This window comes from Rattus norvegicus, chromosome 19 (genome assembly GCF_036323735.1).
Source record: "Rattus norvegicus strain BN/NHsdMcwi chromosome 19, GRCr8, whole genome shotgun sequence".
In the NCBI taxonomy this organism is placed as follows: Eukaryota; Metazoa; Chordata; class Mammalia; order Rodentia; family Muridae; genus Rattus; species Rattus norvegicus.
This window is the reverse complement of record NC_086037.1, coordinates 53454611-53475144: the sequence shown is the minus strand read 5'-3', so window position 1 is coordinate 53475144 and position 20534 is coordinate 53454611. Positions and strand designations below refer to the sequence as shown.

Sequence of the window (20534 nt, the reverse complement as noted above, 5' to 3'; positions counted from 1 at the left end):
TGATACACATTGATATGTGAGCCCGTGTTTGTGTGTTGGGGTGTGCATGTGTGCACAGACATATTTATACACACTGCCTATCTCTCACAGGCCCCTTTCACCCCGTATTCTTGTGTGCACTAGAGAAGTTTGCCCAGATTATTTTGAATTTTTCGTGTGTCACTTAACAATGCTGACAGACTTCATTCCTTTAGGTAGCTGGTTTAATATTTTAAGTATGAAGGTGATTCTACTCTCTGAAGATGAGGGCCAGAATTCCAGAACATAGATGCCCGGACCCTGCTGTAGTTGTTTCTCAGGACTTGGACACACAGTGCTTCAATCACCTTAAATGCCACCGGCTTTTCTTATCCCAGCTCAGCCTGTAAACATCTATCTCCAGGCTTTTCCGGAAATGCGTCTTATGGAAGGGATTAGCTGTCATCAGTGCATTTAAAGAGCTGAGGTCAAACTCCAGGCTAACCCTTATAATTAAAGTAGAAAATTTTTGGTGGAGGGGGAAGAAAAAAAAATTAGGGCAAACACCGTTGTGGTAGTTTGAATAAGAATGGCCCCCATAGACTCATGTGTTTGAATGCTTGGCCCAGAGGGAGTGTCGCTATTAGGAGGTGTGGCCTTGTTGAAGTAGGTGTGGCCTTGTTGAAGTAGGTGTGGCCTTGCTGAAGTAGGTGTGGCCTTGTTGAAGGAAGTGCATCACTCTGGAGGCGGGGTTTTGAGGCCACCTTTATTTAGGCTAGGCCTAGTGTGGCACTTTTGTGGACAGTGGATTAAACTGTAGAACTCTGAAACGTTAAGGCAGCCCCAATTAATTTTTTTTAAAATTAGGGTTGCTATGATCCTAGTGTCTCTTCACAGCAATAGAGACCCTAAGACAGCCATGTGTGGGAAGAAAGCTGGGCTCCTGTTGTCTTGGATGTTGGCTCTGCCATCTTCAGCACTAACATTCCGTCTTATTGAGTATGCTTTTCACACTTATGGTCACTGTTGACGGAGTGGAGTCACTGACTGGTTTTTATAGTGCTTTCGTCCTGTTTCATTTCTAAGTCAGGGTCTTCCTCTGTAACCCAGATAGGTCTTGACCTTGCCGTTCTCCTGCTTCAACCTCCCCAGCGATGGGATTACAGACGCGTGTCAACATCACACTGGGCTACAGTATCATTTAAAAAGTACTCGTCTGTTATCGTTTCTTATTTTTGAAATCTCTCTTGCACTTATTCATTTGCGTGCGCATGTGGCAGGGGATCGCGAGCGAGCCACACATACACGTGGAGGTCAAAGGACCAGCCACGCATACACTCGGAGGTCAGAGGACCACTTGCAAGGATAGGTTCTCCCTATAGGAGATTGGACAGTGGTTGTCAGGCTCTTCAACAAGTCCCTTTACCTGCTCAGCCTCTGGCCCTCTTTTTTTTTTTTTTTTTTTTTTTTTTTTTAAGTAAATCATCTGATGAAGAAAATAAGAATTAAAACAATAGTTTTATCATCCATATCGAGTCTGGGGGTTTTAAAACACATAGGCAAGAAATTCAAATACAGAAGTTCCCCATTATCCCAAGATTCATCGGGGCTGCCTGAAACTTGGATAATACACACAGATGGCATTGAATTCATAAATTAGGTATAGTAAAAGACTTGCAGTAATTATCAATAATAAAATAACATGGCGATATATCATGGGAAAAGTTCCGGGAATATAATCCTTTTTTCTTGCATGAGTTGAGGCAAACAATGTTTTCAGGGCCTTGTTGACCTTGGCAAACTTAGGTCGTGGACGGCTGAGCCTCGGAGAGTGGAAGGACTACCGTCATACAAAAAGCACCAAGTGAAAATGAAAAATTCCCTTCCTCCCTTCCCGGTGAAGCCCCTTTCCCCATAAACTATTACTGTTAATATTTTATTATAATCCCCTCTCCTTCCATCAAGAAACCATTTGTAGTTGCCTCTTGGCCTCTTGGCTAGGATCAAGTATAGAAATGTATTTATGATATAATTTTGAGTATGCCTAGAAATCCCTCCCTTTCCCAGATATTGTCTTGAGATGACAGCGGATGCTTTACTGTTTCGGATCTAGAAATTTCCATGAAAGTACGACATGCTTAAGTTAACTCTCTTACTCAGATGTAGTTTTGTAGTTGTATATAACAGTGCCAATCCACACTCTCATTCTGAGGAGGCCGAGGCAGGAGAATCGAAAGCTGAAGATTAAGCCAGGCATGGCCACACACATCTCTAATCCCAACACTTAGGAACCAGAGGCACTCGGATCGCTGGTCTACAGGGTGAGTTCCAGGATAGCTAGGGGCTACACAGAGAAACCCCGTCTTGATAAACAAAAACAAAACATAACAAAAAAAAAATCAAAACAAGCTGGGCATGGTGGCAGGCATCTCTGAACGTCAGCATCTGGGTGAGTTCGAGGCCAACCTGATTTGTACATTGAGTTCCAGGACAGTCAGGGCTATACAGAGGAACCCTGCCTCAAAAAACCAAAACCAAACCAAACAACCAAACCAACCAAACCCCCAAAAATGTCCGGAGATAGTACTCAGTCTTAGTGTTTTCCTGGCAAATTGGATCCTAGCAAGTTCAGTTCTCTGTGCTGGTAACAAGAAGGAGGAGGAGGAGGGGGAGGGGGAGGGGGAGGAGGAGGGGGGAAGGAGGGGGAGGAGGAGGGGGAGGAGGAGGGGGAGGGGGAGGGGGAGGAGGAGAGGGGGGGAGGAGGAGGAGGGGGAGGAGGAGGAGGAGGAAGAGGAGGAGGGGGGAGGGGGAGGAGGAGGGGGAGGGGGAGGGGGAGGAGGAGGGGGGGAGGAGGAGGAGGGGGAGGAGGAGGGGGAGGGGGAGGGGAGGAGGAGGAGGAGGAGGAGGAGGAAGAGGAGGAGGGGGAGGAGGAGAGGGGGAGGGGGAGGAGGAAGAGGAGGAGGGGGAGGAGGAGAGGGGGGGAGGAGGAGGAGGGGGAGGAGGAGGAGGAGGAAGAGGAGGAGGGGGGAGGGGGAGGAGGAGGAAGAGGAGGAGGGGGGAGGGGGAGGAGGAGGGGGAGGGGGAGGGGAGGAGGAGGAAGAGGAGGAGGAGGAAGAGGAGGAGGGGGAGGAGGAGAGGGGGAGGGGGAGGAGGAAGAGGAGGAGGGGGAGGGGGAGGGGGAGGAGGGGGGAGGAGGAGGAGGGGGAGGAGGAGGAGGAGGAGGGGGAGGGGGAGGGGGAGGGGGAGGAGGAGAGGGAGAAGAAGTTGTTGTTAGTCATACCTAAACAATGTGCTTGGCAAGGAGATGTCGTCCATGCCTGCCACCCATTTCTCATATTCCCAATGAAGGCACAGCAGGTATCTCCCTGTCAACAAGGTTCTCTCTTTGTTGTGTCTAAAATATCTCATCGGTGTCCTCATCCTAAAAGTGGGTCCATGGCCATGCTCCCTAGGGTTGCCATGCAACTCCTGTGGAAGTAACACCCTGCATGTAGCAAGAGCGGAGTCATATGCCAGGTACACAGTACACTCCGATGTGTAGGTAATGCCTGACTATGAAGGAGTTTGAAAACCAACACACACACATGTCCAACAAGCCCTTGCGCTCATGAGACCCCTGCAATCATATGTACAGTCCTAAGAAACAGCCCCCAAACCCACTTTTTAGAAGAGGAGACTCAAAAGCAAAATGTAAATTGCTCAAGGTCACCTGGCTAAGTCTCACAGGCTAGCTGGGTTTTGAGAGCACATCTGCCTGATTCTTTTCTTTCTGGACTACCTTTCTGGACAGGGCAGCTTTCAGAGCACAGCATGGAGACTTCCTGCCCCAGAGATGCATTTAGAGTGTGGGCTGGTGTAATGGGAGGGCACGGGCTGGGAGGCACTGCTGCAGGGGAGGGGAGGGCTGGCAGAGGGGAGGAGGGAACGCATCAAAGATGCTCTACCCAAACTGTGATCTTGCCTAGGGCCAGCACAAGATCTGATTTCCTTTGTGGTCTCCTAGTTGCCTGGGGCAGGGAGTAGCTGGAAGCCACAGGCTGCAACCCCCAAACCTGGTATTCCAGTTCTGCTGTGAATTCTAAGGCCCTGGCAACTCACAACGCTGCTTGGGCAAGTTCCCACCTCTGTAAAGTGGGGATCATACATCCTAGCTCAAAGGGGTCAGTCCAGGGCTGCTTAAGGGCTTGGCTGATGGTAGAAAAGCACAGCACAGGGCTTTCAGATACAGTGCAGGGTCTGATGTGAAGTTAAGAAGGGGGCTGTGCAGGACCCTGTAAAACTTCTGTCTTGAGACAGACCCCAAACATTTACCTCCCCAAGAAGAGACCAGGGACTCTGGTATTGTCTGTAATCAATTCAAGAGCAGGTAAGGAGCCCAGGGGCTTCACAGATGGACAGTATTATTACTATCTAGCTGTATGATAGCAGGGCTGACAGAGACACCATAATGAACCCTCTCTTCTCTCTATACTTCACTCCCAGCAATTTGGGGCAAGTTGGGGGCTGATGATGTCTTCTCTGGTGGGCTGGTATCTGTCTTGTTTTATGCTCTACTCGGCTTTGAGGGACACCTATCACACAGAGACACTAAGTAGTCAACAGCATCTTGGCCATTTCTTGTAGATTCAATACCCCACGTTTAGGTGGTATTTCAGGCCGAGTTTTAATGCAGTGGATCAATGGCCGAATCACATAATGTAATGTGGTTCCTCAAGAGTTTGATCAACTATGTGACAGTCACAGCCTCAGTTCAGGTTCAACCTTTTAGAAGTTTTATTATTGTAGAAGGTAATCAATCAGGAGGGGGCAGAAAGACAAGTGCCCCACGCTGGCCGTATCTCCCTTCCTTCTTCTGTCAGTAACTTGTGGAGTGTCAGAGACCAGGTCTTATGAGAGGCTGGGGTAGAACACACTTGTAACCCACAAATGGTGGGTTCTCTAAGTAGCAAGCAGGCTGCATTGGTGCTGAAGAACTCTTGGGAAGCTCAGGGAGATCCAGACAGTTTGTCGTTCTGCATTGCACCCATGGGGGATTTTCATGTTGTGGTCTCAGGCGAGGTCTGGGCATCCCCTGAGGATTTCAGTGTGCAGCCAAGTGTTTTGGGCTGTATTATCTCTGCTCCAAATTTACATGTTTAAATATTTTTTAAAGCTTGCTTGCTCTCTCTCTCTCTCTCTTTCTCTCTCTCTCTCATCCTCCCTCCCTCCCTATCCCCCTCCCTCCTTCTCACCCTGTCCCCTCTTATATAAGTGCTCTATCTGCAGGCCAGAGGAGAGCATCAGATCCTATTACAGATGTGAGCCACCATGTGGGTGCTGGGAATTGAACTCAGGACCTCTAGAAGAGCAGTCAGTGCTCTTAACCACTGAGCCATCTCTCAAGCCCTGTATGTTTAAATCTTAGACCCCAGAACCCCTAGACTGTATATGGATGAAGACGTCAAGAATTAATTCAAGTAAACCTAGGTTACCCTCATGGGTCCCAGTCCAGCATGACTGGTGCCCTTGTAAGAGGGGGAAACTCTCCCACATCACATCCTGTGAACTCAACAGGACTCCCTAGTCTATAATGGAGGGAGAGAGGCCTCGGAAGACATCCACCTCGCCAACAGCAGGACTCTGGACTTGTAACTTGGAGAACTCTGAGAAGGTGAAGTCTGTCATGAAACCTTCCCAGTCTTTCGTACTTGGCTTTGGCAGCCTGGGCAAAGGACCCCACACTGAGGACAGGAGTCACTGGCCTGGTGGGAGCAGCTACTGGCAACATTTGGTGTCAGGAATTTGGGGGTAGGGGAGGTTCATCTCCCTCAGCATCTATCTGTTTTCTGTCTCCTGGATGCTCCCGGATCCCCTCCTCCTGGAACTCACTCTCAAATGCCCGGTAGTTGGTAGGAGTTTCATCTTCCTAGAAAGTACTGCATTTTAATATAATATTTTTATCTTATCTATTTTATATTTTGGTGCTGCAGATAGAGCCCATGGTCTTGCATGCACAACATTTCTACTCCTTAATGTGAGAGTTAAAGAATTTATTATTATTGTGTATATATACCACAGTAGGGGTAGAGAAATTAAAACAAACACTTTGTTGGAGTCAGAACTCATGACATTACATTTAGGCAGCAAATGTTTTCCCTGCTGAGCCATCTCTGATGTAGGTTTTTGAGATAGGAGCTTGCTGTCTAGGTTGGCCTTGAACTTGCTGTCTTCTTCCCTCAGCTGTCCTAGAACTGGGTTGTGGCTGAATACCACCATACATGTCCTTAATGTGGGACTCAAGGGCAAAATTCTCTAGGGAATGGCAGAATTGTTTTAATCCTACTAGATTATTAGCATTTGGGCCAATTAATTTCCAATTATTATTTCTATTGTAATGGCCAATAGGACAGGCCAACCACAGTCCTCAGTCAGTCTCTCTGTCTCCCTCTGTCTCTGTTTCTGTTATATCTCTAAATTCATCCTTGGGCTCCTCCCACCATTGTGACCTGTATGTGCTTATGTGAGGGAACAAAGGGGTTCACCACCATCTCCAAACCCTTACAGATGCTCCATGGTACTTGGGGAATGCCATCCTGTGAAGCTGAATTCTAGACACCGTGCTTTCAACTGTTGGTTTCTCTCTCTCTCTCTCTCTCTCTCACACACACACACACACACACACACACACACACACACACATCACCCCCAGTGGAAGGCAGCAAGCTCAGAACAGAGCTGGGGATAGGGAAGGGGGAGGGAGCTCTGCTTTTCCAAAGGGAGAGAATGGGGGATCCTCTCTGTAAAAAGTTACCCTTTCAAAGCCCCTGAGGTACTGCTCCCTGTGGGAAATCAAATTGTTCCTAAACGCATCTATCCCTGGTATGTTTACATCTCTTTATGAGATAACACGATGTCCCTGTACACCTTAAATCACTTGTGGATTATTTATACCGAGTACAACACAAAGGCCCCTTAGGTAGTTGGTTATCAGACTATATTGTTTAAGGAACAGTGCCAAGGAAAATGTCTGTGCATATTTAGCACAGAAACAATTTTTTGTTTCTGAATATTTTGAGCTGTGCTTGGTTGAACCTGTGGATGTGGAACCCTGGGGTGTACAGGCCTGGTTTTCTGCGTGAGAGGGTTTTACTTTGGCCTCGTCCACATCAGAGGTGGCCATGTGACTGGCTGTGCTTTCCAATACAATGTGAAGAGAAAGTGCTAAATGGGGACAATGGCAGATAAAGCCGCCAGGGGTACTTTCCTCCCTGCTAGCATGAAGTCAGCCATGGCTGGACCGTTCTGTCAGCTTGGGTTGCAGTGTAGACAGAAAAGGGAGACAAGCAACCTGTCAATGAAAAGGACATCTTTGTGGACAGCTACTGAGACTTAAGGGCTGTTTGTTATTGCATCAGCATGCCGTAGAAACTGACTGATACACTCTCCAGATCTCAACGACTTTAATGTAAAATGCCAGGAATAATGTAGGGAATAACATCTTTAAGTAATCAATAAGTGCTATTAGTTTGTTGAAGCAATCTGTCAAAACACTTCAGTCCATCTCTGAATTCTCTCTATGTATCTTCTATCTGATCCTACCTCCAAGACTGGAGACCATCGCGTCTGTCTGGCTCCATAAACCCAGTATTCATACAGTTCTTTCACAGAGATTCCAAAGGATACTCTGTAGCTCCCTCGAAGTTACTTCGTATTCTGGGCATGGAAAGAATGGGAGATAAGAAAGCTAGGTCTTCCTTTTAGATGCGGATCAAGACTCCAGAACTTGTTAAAGTCACTGTCCAGCCCCTGCTTTTACTTGCTACTTTTAGTGCTCAATTTCTTCCTCCTTCTCACGGACTGCAGACCTACAGCCTGTCAACTGAATGTAGAATGGGGGTTTCTTTTTTTTTTTTTTTTTGGTTCTTTTTTTCCGGAGCTGGGAACCGAACCCAGGGCCTTGCGCTTCCTAGGTAAGCGCTCTAACCACTGAGCTAAATCCCCAGCCCCAGAATGGGGGTTTCTTATTTGACCCATTCCAAATAAAACATTGGTCTAAGCACAGGCATTTGCACCATATTGATCGCCAACAGTCCACATGTGAGGTAGTGCACACTGAGAAAATGCCAGTATTTCTATATTTTCTTTAAAAAAAAACAATAAAAACAAACAAACAAATAAACAAAACCTTCAAAAAACCAAAAACCAAAACCAACCAAACAAGCCTGGAAGCCTGAAGACGCTGGGTTCGAAAGCATCACTGGGAACTGAGCAACAGTGGAAGCCTGAAGTGCCCCACGGTCTCCAGCTCTCCTGACTACTCTATATTAGGCCCGTAACTCATTTAGATGCTTTGTTTATTCTATGTAGCTAATTAATTTGCCAGCCTGAGGATCCAGTATTCCTTCCCTTCACCTCCTATCCCCCTTCTATCCCCTCCCGTTTCCCTATTCCCTTGTGTGTCTGTTTATTGTCTGTCTGTCAGACGGTCTGTCTGTGTTTTTCTCTTCCCACACTCTCCATCCCTTTCTCTCTGATCGTCTTTTTCATCCTCATCATCCTCATCATCTAAGACAGTGTTTCTCACTAACCTGGAACTCATCAACTAGGTTAGGCCTCTTGTCTAGTGAACCCTAGGAATCAAGCTACCTCCACCCTCTTCTTGCTGGAAATACAAGCCCATTCTGCTATGCCTTGGTTTTCTTACATGGGTTTTGGGAGTGAATTCAGGTTGCTTGCAAGGTGAGCATTTAGCAGCTGAGCTATCTCCCTAGCCAGGCATTCTTCTTTTCCCTTTTCTCTTTGTGAGAGAAGGTTGTATATGCAGCCCAGGCTGGCCTTGCACTTACTGTGTAGCTAGCCCACAGGCTGGGCTCCCTGCTGCCTTAGCCTTCTGAATACTGGGTTTTAAAAGCATCTGTCACCACATCCAGCTTCCCTTCCCTTTCTCCTGCATCAAGTCTGTTGCCACACTAACATTTTTGTTGACTAAAACTTCCTACCAAGGCTCAGGGGTTTTAAACTTCAGGAAATTCTGTGTAGGTCACAATACAGAGTGTGCATGTTTAGCTACGTACTTCAGCTCCTGACTCACTGAGGAACGGGTGCTGGAGTTCCCAGGCCAACATTCAGTTTGCTGGACTTCCCTCAGCTTGCCTTCTAAGGAGATTAAGAACGGACTTTTTATTTTGTTTCCGTTTCAGTTTATTTGAAGGTTTTATGATGTCTTGGTTGAATGGCTCTTGGGACTTCCAAATAAACACGGTGCTTTTAAAAACGGAAAGTTGTTTTTATTTATTCCTTTTAGGTGCCCAGTGACCTCCGGGTATATTAGGCAGCTTTAAATTATAATTAAAATAATAACCGTGGTCCTAAAATAGTAATAGATGCTGAATTACAGAAACGCCAAATTAGGATGTCCCGAAAATCTGTCTGAAGGAAGCCAGAGGAAGCCTGGCATTTAAAAAGCGATCTTTGTGCCAGTGGGAATGGATGAGGCCCCAGAACCACAGCCTTGGTTATTTTATTTCTTGCTTTATTCTGGCTTCCTATTTTGTGCAGTTTGAGTTTATCAGACTTGGGGCACATTAGTGGTCTTTAACATGGCTTTATAAGCAGGGGGGAAAAAGAGAATGAAACCTGCGTCTATCCCTACGTTTTAATAATTTTGTGTCAATTTCCCACATCCACGCTTCGAAGCAGTGGGAGCCAAGTGTGTGGCTCCCCGGTACCAAATCCTCAGAGCGCTCTCGGGTCCAGGAGGTGTACATCTGCATCCTCCATCTGCTATCTTAGCTCATCTCGCTCTCCCAACTGTTCTTAAATTAAATGACTACAAGTAATGATGAGAGATTTTCTCATGAAAGCTTAGGAGAATTCATCTAAAGACAAATTAAAACATCGCCAAGTAATCACCTGCCCCAACTCCCTCCTTTACCCACCCCTGGGTGCCTGGCAGTGCCTAAAGATGTTCATCAACGTTTGCAGAAGGAAGCCACCAGGAAGAAAACCCAGGGAAGCGAAGATGGGACCACCCGATGCTGGCTGGAGTTGGGGTGGAGGTGAAACTGGCCTCCTTCTGCGGCAGAAGGGTCTGTGGTGTGCAGGACTCCTAACGCCAGTATAACTTTTAGTATATCTTGGCAGGGGCCAGCCTCAGCCTATGAAATCTCCTTTTCCTCACCGACTTTCCACCATGGCTAAGGGTCCTGTAGTTGTCACAGGCTACTGGGGTGGGCGGGGACCGTTCACACCATTGCTCAATCCTCTGCCATTTCCTTCTTATGCTGCTGGTTGAAAGAGAGAGTGCCTTCAACAATTCTAATTTTTAGGAATCCATCTTAATGAGACTACTGGGAGGGTTCACCAAACACAAAGATGTTCACGGGGCATTGTTTATAATAGTGACCATGAGAAGAGGATGGAGTAAACAGGGGTCCATCTAACACTGGAATGCAAGATGGCCCCTAAAGGGAAGTAGTATGAATGTTCATAATTAAGTGATACACCACCGTGTTGTGTGTAGCATGTAAAATGAACCATGGCCATTACATATGATACTTATATACATCTGGTAAGATAGAACACAGGTTAGTGTGTTTGCTGCGTGTGGTGGCTCATGGTTTTAATCCCAGAACTCTGGAGGATCTCAGGTGGATCTCTGTGAGTTCAAGACCAGCCTGGTCTACAGCAGTTCCAGGACAACCAGGGCTGCATAGCGAGACCCTGTTTCCAAAAGGGGGAAATTCCATAGTGATATTTGGGCTGATTCCAATTTTCTTTATATTTTTATAAATGCTCATAATTTTCAAGGTAGCTATTAATATTTTTATAGCTAGGAAAGAAAATCTTAAATCTAGGTCCATAGTCGAGAGAAGAAAGCTTTGGGTAATAGTTTAGGAGTTACCGTGCTATCCTGTAGTTTCCAACCCCCAAAATGTCCCGGAGTACTGGATCCTCGAAAGAGGCTTGGCTGGGTCACGAGGACAAAACGTCTCCCTGGTGATGCTCCAACATTGTTCCCAGGTTGTGACGCTCTGACCTGGTGATTCTTTCCATTGGAACAACAGAGGTGCTTTGTCGGCTCAGGGCTCTCGGCTCACCTTCCTATCCTGTTTGTGATATAGAGGTGCGGGGGGAGGGGAGCAGGCATGCAAATCTCTTTCCTGATTTCGGGAGATCTGGGACCTCAGAGGCTGGAGGGCTTTGACAGAGATCATGGTACCACTGACGCAGAATGCCCTCCACCATCTCTGCTCGGTGTTCCATGAACCCGTGTGCTTTGCTTTTAGAAGTGAGGTGAGCAGAGGCTAAAATAATCTTTTATGACCCCGCCCCTAATGGTTATGAAACTCAGCATCTTTGTGCCTTGGGATGTTCAAGAGTTGGCTTCTGTACGGACCATGGGGCTTTTGGCTATCAGTGGTTGCTGCTGGGATGGTGCCCCAGGGAAGTCCGGAGACTCAAACATCGGTGTCAGTGATATTGATAGGTGCTGCAAAGACAAGGGCTCGCCTGTCCGGGCGGCGCCCTCTCTGAGGTAGGATGCTCAGTGAAAGAACCCTCGCCTTCTGCAGCTAGAGGCATTATTTGGAGAACCAAGTGTTAGGACAGATTGGGGAGTCCTCACCTTCTTGTCTTCTCCCACACTTCTCAAGAAGACTTGGCTGCCCCACTTTGAGAATATTCTACCATTTATATTCTACACCTTCATGTGTCCATTGTGAAGGGCAAAGTCAAAAACAATCGGAGAGACAGGTGTGGCGGTGCAGGCTTCTTATCTTAGACTTGGGAGTGGAGGCAAGAGGAGCACAAACTGAATGCCGGCCCAGGCTCTGGAACAACACCCTGTCTTTAAAGAAAAGATTTCCGATTCAACGCCAGGCCATGTATTCCTAACACAGCTGGTTTTGGCAGCATACCATTTGGGTCATCCAGATGGCTCAATGGGTAAAGGTGCTTACTACCAGGCCTGATGGTCCAATCCTCAGAGTTGTCTTCTGAACCCACTCACATATTGTACATGTGCTTACACACACACACACACACACACACACACACACACACACACACACACACACATACACGCACACCTCACACCACACCATCTGTGGATCGGGTTGGGTGACTGGTTCAAACATTTTAAATGTCTCAACAATAATAAACCCGGCCACTGTGGAACCACACATAAGCTGAAGCCGTGTCTGTACTCCATACTGTACAATTAAGTAGCCATTTTAAAAACAGCTCACAGGGGGTTGGGGATTTAGCTCAGCGGTAGAGCGCTTGCCTAGCAAGCGCAAGGCCCTGAGTTCGGTCCCAGCTCCGAAAAAAAGAAAAAAAAAACAATAAAAAACAAAAACAGCTCACATGTTCTTGGATCCTTAAGAGTGGGTAGAAAAGCAATAATCGCCCATATCGGAACACTCACTTCATGTCAAAGCCGATACTTGTCCCTTCAAATAAAGTTTCTCTTTCTGTCCTCGGGCCTTCTGCAGTGTTGGGTACCATCTGTGTCAGGAGGAAGTCATCTCAGGCACAGAGAATGGATCTCGATCTCCTTCTCCGCCATGCACTTGGCTTCTGTTCTCATTGCTATCTCTGGAGCAGACGGGAACCCAAAGTCAGGTTTCCTTCTTTTTTCCATGTTAACCTGGGGATTGGCTGTGGTTCGCCTCTTGGTGCTCTTTGCCCTGGCTGGTGCTCAGAGGGTCAACCGGAACAGGGCCACGGTGAGGGGGCTTCTTCGATGGGCCGTGTGCTGCTCCTTCTGACAACGTAGGTTCAGCTTTGGAGCACGAGCACCAATGGAATCCTTTGCTTGGGTTCTTAGATGTCCCCATTTTTAAAAACCTCACTTCCAGCTTCCTCTTAACTAGCTGAGTGACAGAAACTCAATGCTGACCACTTTATTAGCCAATGACCTTGTCCCTCTGGCCTTCTACCTGCTTGTTTGCCGGGGAAGGTGGCTTTAGGTTATAGGTCCTCATTAAAGGTCAGGACCTTAGCGCCATCTGTAGCAGGCATGTTTTGTGTGTGTGTGTGTGTGTGTGTGTGTGTGTGTGTGTGTGACACACACACATGTACACTCATGCACACACGTGCGCATGTACATACATACATACATGCATATATATGTATATATATACATATATATATATGTATATATATATATATATATATATATATATAGAGAGAGAGAGAGAGAGAGAGAGATCAGACCTGTTAGTTCCTATTAGGGCCCATTTATGGACTGCACACCAGTGTCTGTGATGGAGACGAGCTGTTACTTTTGAAATGAAGTCAGAAGGAATTCCTAGTGAGTATGGAGTCAGGTGGGTTGTACACGTTCTATTGGAGAAGCTGTTACGGTCCATGTCTTCCCTCACTGTCGGGCCATCTTTCTTTCTATTCAGGGCAGATTTTATACAGTCATCCTTTGAAGCCCTGAAGATAATTGATACATTACGTCTCTGAACCCAGATGCATGCACATAGCACTGTACGTCATAAGCCAGTGCAGCCGGAGCCCATAGTGGGTTGGCACACTTTTCCTGCTAGTGTTGCCGATAAGATGGTAAAGTTCACATTGTGGTGGGGACAGATAACGTACTTTAAATACATTCTCCTGTTAGAGATCCACAATATCCCTCAAGATGGATGTGATTGTTCCCCCCACCCCCAGTTTATGAAGAGAGAAATAGAGGTTCAGAAAAGTCCACTGACTGCCTCCAGTTCTCAGAGAAAACATTATGCAGGGGTTGGAACAGCCTAGAGATCTTCCTGATCCTCACACTGCTAGGTACTGCAAGGACACCGATCGGTCCCTTGTGAGGGGTGGCATTTTGCGTGATGTTTAAGGAGAACTATATTGTAACCATATTGTCCCCCACCCCAAATGTCTTTATTAACACAACAGGAGATCTGTTTAAAACTTAAGTCTGGGAATAAGCTTGTCCCTCCATAACATACCACCCTTCCCCGGTCTTCTCCAGGACAAACTTTAAGTTCATTGCCGTATCCCTTGGGAGTCTGGTTGGACAGATCCCTGATGGAGATTAGAAATAGCTCTCATGGGTTATTTTTAAGGAAAGTGTGATGTCAGAAAACGAGGCAGGAACGGGTACCCAGAAGGGAAGAGAATGAGGAAGGACTGAGAGATGGTGAGGAGGAGGGAACAAGACAGAAATGTTTGGGAAGTGTGGGCACGGTGACCCACACCTGTTATTCCATCCCTTGGGGCTAGGGCAGGAAAATCATCTATGGAGTCCCAGGCCAGCCAAGTCTTCTTAGAGGGACCCTGTCTAATTAAATACAAGCAGACACTTAATAACCGATACGATACTGTGGGCAAAGATGGGGGAGGTTCCATGGAGATAGATGCCTTCGCAGCGGGACAGCATATTCCCGCCCCATTTACTATGGCTGGATTACAGACAGTCAGCTCCAGAAGGCAAATTCTATCCACCTCCAGCAAAGCTACTTTTCTCTCTGAAGAAACGCAGCCCAACAAATGGGCAGGAACGCCCGCTGGCCTCTTTCTGAGACTCTCAGGCGTAGTGTGGAGGTGTCCGGTAACACCACAGTTTCCTTTGAACTGTAAGGTTAGGTTTGGTTCGCCTGTCTGGAGGGTTGGTCTTTTTGACTGTGTTAACTCACTTGGCTTAACATTTTCTTTCACGGAGACACAAGAGAGGTGGGGCTCAGCTCCCTTATTCAGCAAGGCTGGACGCCATGGAGCTGCGCCTCTGCAGGTCATGAATTGCACCTTCTGGGCCGAGGGAAGAGAAGCGTAGTCGGGGAGACATTTAGGGAACCTTTGAAGGCTGTGTGGCTCTGGAGAGAGAGGACCTCCCGTTTCTTTCTTTGGTTTTCTTGGATGAAGTTTTCATCTGGGGTAAGGTTTTACTAAAGATGGCTGACATAGCTACCTGTAATTGCTCATGTTGGTCACTGTGGAATAGCACATTGTCTTTCTAGAGATGAGATTTTTATTTTTCAGGAGACAAGTCAGGGCTGGGGACACACTCAATGGTCAAGAGCACTTGTTGCATCCATAACTCTAGTCCCAGGGAACCCGCCCCCTGAACATCACAGCACGAGACACACATGTGGTGCACACACAGACATACGTGTAATCGAAGCAGTCATGCGCAGAAAAAAAATAAATCAACTTATGATTTTCTTAAAGTTAAAACATAAAAAGAATACAACCTAGAGGGGTGAAGATAGAGTTTATTTGATAGAGTGAGTGTAGAGCATGCGCAAAGCCCCAGGTTCGAGCCCTAGTCCCACATAACCTAGAGGTGGTGGTATCTGCCTTTTTAAATCCTTGCACTTGGGAGGCAGAGGGAGAAGGATTCGAGGTTCAAAGCTATCCTCAGCTCTAAGGGAGTCTGAAGCTGTCCTGGGTGACATGAGACATTCCGGTCGTAAAAACCGTAACTCAAAAGAGCAATGCAGATCAAGCTGGGCTTGGTGAGGCACGCGGAGGCTGAAGCAGGAGGACTACTTTCAGTCTGAGACAAGCCTGGGATACAGTAGAAGACCAACAAAAATAAAAGGAAACATAGTACCTCAATGACAGCCAACCTCAAGATGGCAATGGATATTAACCAGAAACCAGAAACCAAACTAAGGTGAACTAAAAGAAACGCGGAAGTGAGCGGCCCATCGTGACTGGCAGCAACCACAGCCTGCGGGCCTCTCTCGCCTGCTAAGACAGTTCTGCCTGCCCATCCAGGGGACGGGATTCAAATGGTGTTAACTACTGAACGTTTGTCTGACTTTCTACTCCCCTTTCCCTGGGTAGCTGTGGTGAGTTGGCTGCCGAGACGTAGCCCTGAACCTATCCATCAAGTCTACGGAAGAGAGAGTTAGAAAGGCAAACATTATCTGGAATCAATATCTTTACAAATCCAAAGGAAACCCCAGCTCCCGAAGGGTTAAGCCAGGGAAGGAAAAGCCATCAGGATGTTTAGCGAGCTAATGTTTTTATTGACGGGGAGGCCTTTAAGGCCCCTAACAGGAAAAGTGGGGAAAATGGCAAATTGTTTGGCCAGGGAGAAACAGGGGAAAGGACTTTATTCTGCGTGCTCTTTCCTAGACCCTGTACTCAATTCCCTGGAATCTATCTAATGCAGCCGGGGTGTCTTATAACCTTGAAAAATATCCAACCCAAAGAGTTTTTTTTCTTTTGTCCTACTGCCCCCACTTCCGCTCCCACCCCCGTCAAAGTAGAATCCACATCTTCCACTGAGAACCTGGTCTAATGCACATCTCTGGCTAATGCCTGTTCTGCCGAGCACATCTTAATTTAACAACTGTTATAAAGCACATCTGAAGCTACCCTTCCTGGGGTAATCCATATTTCAACCTAACTACCCCGGCAAGAACACTTCAATCTAATTCCACCACTGTAAGTACACAGCAATCTAACGCCCTCATATAATGTACATCTCAGTCCATTATTCTGTATTTTGTAAGCCATATTTTGATATGCCTTTTCCATTAAGTCGTGGGACTGTCTGGAGACAACGGTCATCCCTGTGCTGAAAGCTTCCATAGTTCTTACGTTGTCCTTTGGTGACAGGCTACTGATGGATATGCTCCTGAACTTTCACCTTTGGCTTCTTGAGTTCAACTCCAGCTTGTTTCTGTACTTGGAGTCTTAAGCATCCTGTTGGGAGCAGGGGTGACCCGAGAGCCCTGACAAGCCTTCTCTTATGCTAACCAGCAGGGCAGGCCACCTCAAAAGATCAGAGAAGATCCGGAGAAGGCTGTGAGAGGTCAATGTCAGGGTCAGGGGTCAGGCTGTAGCTGTTGGCTAATAGAGTGCGAGCTAACCTGTCGTCAAATTGCTGGGCTCAAAGACAATGGCTGCCTCCTGCTGATGATTTTACCCTGGGGGAGGGAGTTACTGGCTTTATTGGAAACCTGCCAGTCTCTGAGGTGATGGAGGTGGCTGATCACAGCTAAAGACTCTTTGATTGTTGATGGAGAGGCAGTCCTGTGGTTGGTCCCCAACTGAAAGGCCTACACAGTTGCTTATTGATGTCTGAGTTTTCCACATATGATAGATTTCTCTTCTGTTTCCCATGCGGCAGGGACACCACTCTGCTGTGGAGGTAGACCTCCGGGATGGTCGGCCATAGATTTTTTTCAGGGACTGAGAACCACTAGAGGCAATGTCGTCACTGAGTCTTGGCATGACTTAGGATGGCGTCAACCCTCTGTTGCCATTTCAAGGGGGCTAAAAAGGGAAACCAACCAGTAGTGAACTGAAATTGGGTATAAAATATCCTTCAGGACCGAGGCATTCGGATGAGCAGAAGGAATACATTCTGGAGGAGATACAGTATTCTGTCAATGTCCTAACCTCCAGCTTTCAGTGCATCTCACGCAGGAAGAAGAGATGGATCTATCTGTTATTCTTTCTTTTTCTAGTGGTGTGTGTGTGTGGGATCTAACCAGACTAGTGATATGATTAGGTAATCCAAGGGAAGCAGGGGTTTACTGAAGACTTAATCCTCCCCCACAGCCCCACCCCCTGCCAATTTCCCAGCATAGAATAAATTCAAGAAAGGTACAAACCGGAGGGGGAAACCAAGGTACAGATGTAAAAAGTGATGGCCAAGAAAGTCATTCAAACAGTAGATGATTGTCAGCAAACACGCAGTCTGCTAGGGCAGACAGCGAGGACCAGAAGGCACAGATGGGAGAACGGCTTATTAAAACCTCCAGGATATTCCCCTCTCGTATTATACCTCAAGAAATGGCCAAGCCTTTAGTCTTTAACTTAACGGAGAGACGGAAACATACAAGGGAACCACTCCGTGGTTATGAAAGAAGCACCTTCTAGGATATCACAGGACGGTACAGGAATTTTCACTTGAGCCATGTCAATGCGGTGTGAGGGGAGTCTGGTTCGCCTGTGTGTACTGTTTTCACTTCTTTTAAGCCTAGCTGTCCCCTTATCACAAGTACCACAGAGACAAGTTCAAAAGGAGGGCTGTTGACCACCTGGAGTAGTGTCCGATTCAAACCAGGCATGCATGTACATGGTACACATACAGGCGCATAGGCAAAACACTCAGACATACAAATAAAATATAAATACTTCTTGAAAACAATAAGGATGGGTTTTTCTCACCTTATAATCTGTTTATAAGGATTAAATGAGATTTTATATGTATAAATACACACTATATATATATGTGTGTGTATGTATAGTATATATGCTATATATATGTGTGTGTGTTTGTGTGTGTGAGACTTAATATAAGGCTTGCCTCACAGTTATTCTAACTACATTAACATATTTTATTTTTATTATGTTAATATATTATAATTAGCACAGATGTTCATGCCATCAATTATTATAATATTATAACATTTACCAATTATATTAACAGTATTAATATTTCATTTGAATAGGTTAACATAATAATATGAATTGATACATCAATTATTCTGTAATTATTACTAGTACTTGGGACTCTGTTCATGCTGTAAATATCATTTGCATATTGTTTTAAACATCCCCAAACAAGGCGTGGGGATTCAGCCAAGTGGGAGAGTGCTTACTTAAAATAGATGGTGCTCTAGGTTGAACACCAAGTACTGAGAAAGCAAGACAGTTATCCCTAGCAACCCTAACACTTATTGGTTAATTAGCGCAACTAGTCACATTGGACACATATCCTGGGCCGCCGTCATTCAAGCAATACTTGAGCGACGTCCTCTCAGTGTCCTACACAGCTAAACAGCTTTCTCCAACTTCGCCATTTTAGCAGCTCACAAAGCTGTTGGTACAGTGAATGACTTTGTTCTTCTGTTTGGTTTTAGACAGTGCCGTGCAGGCCAAGCTGCCTCCGACGTGCTATATCATCGAGGATGACCTTGAAACTCTGGTCCTTCCACATCCACCTCCCTAGTGCTGGGATTTCAAGTGTGTGCCACGCCACCCGCCTGGTGTTTACTATTCTCTTCCTTGTGAGGGGTTCGGGATGACACCACTACTCACAACACCTTCCCACCTCTCCATCTCTCACCGTTCCACAATTAACTTTTCAGCCTGCAATTTCGTTGCAGTGCCAATGAATTAATTAGCTGTTCCGAGCCCTTTACCAGGATTTTATCCTGTCAGCGAACAGGAAAGAAACAATAATTATTATTTGGTCTATACTGAACAACTCCATAAGCAAAGGAACAGTTGTAACCTGCCTCATTATTGAGGAGACGGTCTGGTACAGCTGGGCGTGTCTTAGACAAGCGGTCGGACACTCACGGAAGTCCAAGTTTTCAGACACCATGAAACGTCAGACTGCTCAGGTCTCTGGCCCCTGTTAGGTTAAGTAGTTCCTAATTATTTTTACCTAAGTGCATCTTCTATATTGAGATTACTAAATGCTATCTCATGGCTCCTTGTCTGAGGCAGAGGGAGCCCTTTAAGAAACTATGTTTTCCACTACCATAAACAGAATATCAGAATCCACACAGCTTCAAATGCCCCGAATGAGGGCTTCAGGCCCTTTTGGCTATACCTCTCCACTTTCATATGCCAGCTCAGGTCACCCAGATCAAGACACAGTGTTGCTGCCCAGAGGACCATCTGGACAATGGGACCTCCTAACAGTGAAGGGTGCCTTCTACACAGCTGGGAATATGCTGGCCCAGCAGTCAACTATGTGAGCTTTGAAGAAGTCGGTCCTGGGTTCAAGTCTTATCCATGGTCCTCGCTAGCCTCTTGCCTTGCATCATTCTGACCTTCGGTTCCTTCATCATTAATAAAAGTTGTGCCAACTCACACCCTGTTTTGCATATTAATGTGAAAAGGGGCACAGCAAAGGGTCACTGGTCTAATTTTCACCGTATTCCTAGACTAGACCTGAAATAGAACCCTCAGTCCCTGTTCGAGGTGACTTGAACAACATGGCATAATCAGAAATTAGCACACTAAGGTTGAAAGACACCAATACATTTTACATGTGGATAATGTGAGCCAGCTAAAGGCAGATGGCGTCAGAGGGACTGACAGCTAGGATTCGTTGTTCATAGACTGTAACGAAGTCTGGGCCCATTGACCTTCTTATCTTCAGCACTTTCCAGAAAAAAAAAAAAAACCAAAAAACCAAAAACGAAAAAAAAAAATCCTTGCAAATTTCAACATTCAATATAATACACCTATTGAACTCAACTGGATTTTTCTGTAAATTCATCCCAATTCTAGCAAAAGTAAGCACAGGTGCAACTGATGTGTGGACGGACGTGAAACGTGCACACCATCCTGACTGGAGATAGATGGAGACCAACATCAGGAGTACGAAAACGAAGCAGACATTATTGGTGGAATGGGCAAATACAATGGAATATTACCTTGCAGTAAAAACGATTGGCAGAAGGCTGTGACACTGAGGACCCTTGACAAAGCCAGGCTAAGGGAAGCGGCCGGTCAAACTGGCACATACTAAATGGTTCTATTTATAGGCCGTGCTCGCCATACAGAAGTTTACGGAGACAGGGGTAGATCAGCAGTTGCCTCGGCCTGAGGGGGTTGGATGGGAACAGGATTGAGAGTTCCCTTTGATGATGATGGTGGTA

The 20534-nt window shown here is 46.4% G+C and overlaps 1 protein-coding gene across 3 annotated transcripts in view; it reads right to left on the bottom strand.

Moving 5' to 3' along the window:
• Positions 1–20534, bottom strand: part of Zfhx3 (zinc finger homeobox 3) — a 1006519-nt gene that overhangs the window by 320520 nt on the left and 665465 nt on the right. The gene's annotated exons all lie outside the window — the stretch shown is intronic.